The 4131-nt window shown below is 33.9% G+C and overlaps 1 long non-coding RNA gene across 1 annotated transcript; it reads left to right on the top strand.

The window, feature by feature from the left end:
- Window positions 1-770: 770 nt before the first annotated feature.
- LOC115984194 lies at window positions 771-2875 on the top strand. Its single transcript, XR_004090423.1, has 3 exons — window positions 771-863; window positions 1520-1584; window positions 2847-2875. It is a non-coding gene; the product is annotated as an uncharacterized LOC115984194 (long non-coding RNA).
- Window positions 2876-4131: the final 1256 nt, after the last annotated feature.

Raw genomic sequence — 4131 nt, 5'->3', positions numbered from 1 at the left:
TTTTGTTGGCTTTTATTCCGTGCCAAATTTTATTGTAATTTTATTCAATCTTGTGTACCCTGTATTTATTGTGGGATGTGATTGTAAGGGTTGTGTGTTAGAGTGAGATAGTGTGAAGACTCAAGCAAGTGAAGCCAAAAGAATTCTCGTGGGTGTCTCGTGACTAAGCTTCCCGCGAAGTGAAGCATGTGCCTTGCATATGACTGGAATGTGAAGACTCTGTATAGATGGAGACAACTGTGTCTCGCAAGTATCTCGCGGGTAAGGCCTTCTCGCGAGACACCCGCAAGACATTCTGTTCTGCCAGTCTATACTGCCTGATACACACTTTTTGTACCCTCATTTATATATATATATATATATATATATATAAAACCGAAGCCTCTGAAACTCCCACAATTTTTCACGTCAGCACAATAAAAAATAAAATTAAAAACTATTTTTTCAATTTTCCACGTCAGCACAATAAAAAAATAAAATTAAAAACTCTTTTTTCAAAACAAAAACAAAATCGGATACTTATCAAAAAAAAAAAAAAAACCTATTTCAAAGCATTTAGGACTCTTTTCCTATTTCAAAGTGTTTAGCCTAATTGGTTTAAAACCCTACACACTGACTTCAGACCCAGCCTCTTCAACAACTTGAGGAATTTTTATCACAAAACGCCGCCAACGTCTCTCCCCAATTGAGTCGCAGAGACCCCAACCTTTGACTTATTTGAAATCATCTTGAATATAGATTCTCACTACAAGATGCAAACTAAACCCTCTCAGATTCAACCCATCCTAACCCTAAGGGCCAGGAGCAACTTTTATCTATCAAACATGACCTTGCGGTATTCTACGGGTAATTTTGAAAGTCAGGTGAGTTTACTATTAATCTGTAAATATGTGTAAAGACTTTCTTCAATGTTGGCTAAAAATCGGATTATGTTGAATGTTGATTTTTAATAACCCAGATGGTGAGTTTGTTGGTGGTTTGATGTTGAATATGTTGAATTTACTGTCTCAATCGTGGTTTTTTTTTTTTTTTTTTTTTTTTTTTTTTTTTTTTTTTTTAATTCAGTTAAATTGAACTATTAATTTCTCTTTTGGTTTTTCTATATGCTTTTCATCTGCTTCTCTACCCAGTGACAACCGATTGAAAGTGAGGATAATTACACACCTCCTCCAAATCATTTTAATATGGTTTTTTAGAAGATAAAATGCCTCTTAGATTGGTATTTTTGAATGAATTCTAAAGTAATATTCATCAAATCCCTAAAGAAGTCACCATATGTTTTGTAAGTAGTCAATTACTATAATTTACTTTTTCAATTATTTCTCTCTAAATGTTGAATTATACAAATTTCTGTCAAAACTATTGAAAAAAGATGAAAATTTTCAATCAAATATTGTTGGCTTTCTCTTTAAATATTGTTGCTCCTTAAGTTTACTTCCAATCAACAAAAAAGTTCATACATACTTCTATTAATATTTCTTGAATGTTGGCTAAAAATCGGATTCTTACTGTTTTGTAGGTAGGGATTTGGCATTTTGTTATCTGGGTTATTTGGTAATACAACTACAAGACGAGCACAGTAAGGTATTTACCAATCTTTCCTTTATTCTGTATTGTTTCTTGCATATTTATTGATAATATGCTTCTTTACTGAAAATCCAAGCCCTTTTATCATAATAGCTACATGTTTAATTGTCAAGACATTTAAAGGCAAGTTCATTTCTCTTCTCTATTTCTCTTTTTAAGTTATTATGCATAGTTTAACAATTTAGCCTTTAGAAGAATTTGTACAAATATTAGATGGTTGAGATGGTGTGACAATCCATGAGTATACATATACTATATCCTCCTCTTCTCAAGTTCTCACATAAGAATGAGCTGGATCCCTGTACATAGAGCCCACCCTTATGTGAAATGAGAGAGATGTACTACAATTGCAGTTGGATATGACCAGACTAGAATGGTTTCAATTGACCATTGTGGAAAACCTTACAGGAAAAAGTAAAAACCTGGTGCAACCAAGGTCATACAGTAAGTCTACCTTTGGACCTACAAAGGTCATAGCTTCCTGATAAAAGCATGGCTAATTAGAGTCCATGCATATAAGACCTGATAGGATTGGCTTTTAACATCCATCAAGTAAAAGTCTTGGTAAAAATCTTGGCAAATAAGAAGCAAGGTTGATGAGAGTTTTGAACTGCCACTTGCACACCACAGAATATTCAAAATAATATCCACTGAATGGTATCCAACATGTTGAAATTATTGTTTTTTGTAAATGAGATTAAGGAAAGCAATGGGGTTCAATTAAACCAAGAGTTAAAAAAGGAAAAGGGTGTTGAGCCATTCAATTACTTATTTGATACTGTTTCGACATTGGTCTACATATTTGAGTGACCAATTCGAACTTCAACTCGATGCCATGAGGTGTTCAATATCCCTCTCAAGTTCCAAATGTCTTCAACCTTTTCAGGCTGGACATTTGATGCTATATCCACTTTTCAATCAATGTAAATATGGCCCTTGAAATTGGATATGCAAATTCAGTTCACCTTTTGGTCCTAGAGGTGCTAGGTCCTGTTGGATTCATATGTTTTTTGTACTGCTCATTTCTGCATCTATATTACTGGTACTTTGAACTTTTCTTAAATTATGTACATTTCAAAGTGAGAGATATATAGGAAAAGTAAGATTGTTGATTATGGTCATGTTAGATATACTTATAATGTAAGATTGTTGAAGTACTGATAAGTGATTTTGAAGCTAATGTCATATTCAAATGGAGTCAGTAAGTCACTACCCAATAGATAATTGTACTTTTTTTTAATAAATTTTGTGCATTGCAGGAGAGTATAACTTATCATCAACAAGTGGAATAAGAGTTTATATTGATTTGGAAATTCCTAAAACTGCAAATTTCAAAGATCAGTAAGTGCTTTGTTTTGGATTCAAGTTTTTAATGTATTTATATTAAAATACACAAAAACTAATATGATATTAACATTATATTTGTCATTTCTCTTATCAGGTATAGAATTCAATTAAAGGTTAAAGATAGCTCAAGAATGACCATATTCATTTTAATTTAAACTTAAGTTTGATTTCTATTTTTCATTACATAATTTATTGTTTCATATCAAGGATAGGAAACTATGAGACTGAAATCCTAATGTATAATAAAAGAGGAAGAGAAAAAAAATTGTTTACATCTTTATACACAATAATTTTCCCGTGCATCGCACGAGTTAGCGACTAGTTATATATACCCTTATTACCCATAATTGTGATAGAGAGCTTCTAAGAGAAAACCCTAGTTAAAACACTTGAGAGTTAGAAATTATTATACCAACAATTCTCTACACATTTGTTTGTGGAATTTCCTCATCTCCTACCTCTCCATTTCCATACCATTGAGAGGTCAATAGTCCAAACACTTACCACACCTTTTGAGAGTGTCTAGTGAGGTTTTGGTGCTGCTGGGAAACATTGGAAGAAGCCAAGGATGGTAGATGCAACATGGAACTTGTTGCAGGATCCGAAGAGCTAGATAAGACACGGTTTCGAGAAGCCTTGTTGGAGTAGGAGCTTGGAGGGCTTAGGTGCAGAGGGTAGATTAGGCTTGGAGGGTCTCTTGCTCACCCATATATCCTAATTGATTGTCTAGTGGATCAATTACCGCTTGAAGGGCGGTGGAGAGGTTTTTTGCCGAGTTCTTCGGTGTCCTCTTCGATAACACGTCTCGGTGTTATCTGTGTTTGCATCTCTCTTCCCTACTCTTGTTCATTTCATTTTACTGCTGTGTTACTTTAAATATGGATCAGAGTAGCTCTCTTGCTTGTATGCTTGCTTTTACACTATTCCGCACATAGTATTAAGTTAGTGTAAAATCAATCAATCCGTAATTTGAATTGGGGGTCTAAACAAGCTCTTGTGTTTTCACACATTTCGAGCTTTTAGATTTGGGTATAAAACCCAGGTCAAGTAAAGTTCAGACTAACCTAGTTAGTAGTTAAGAAGCCAAACCAAATGAAAGACTAATTTCTTGTCTGCCACTTGGAAACACATGCGGACAAAAATTACAACCAGGACCAAAACACTGTTCTTTTCTACCTTGACATCACCATTGTACTC

The sequence above is a fragment of the Quercus lobata genome, chromosome 4 (genome assembly GCF_001633185.2).
Source record: "Quercus lobata isolate SW786 chromosome 4, ValleyOak3.0 Primary Assembly, whole genome shotgun sequence".
Classification (NCBI taxonomy): Eukaryota; Viridiplantae; Streptophyta; class Magnoliopsida; order Fagales; family Fagaceae; genus Quercus; species Quercus lobata.
The sequence above is the reverse complement of the archived record's forward strand: the minus strand, read 5'-3'. Positions and strand labels throughout refer to the sequence as shown.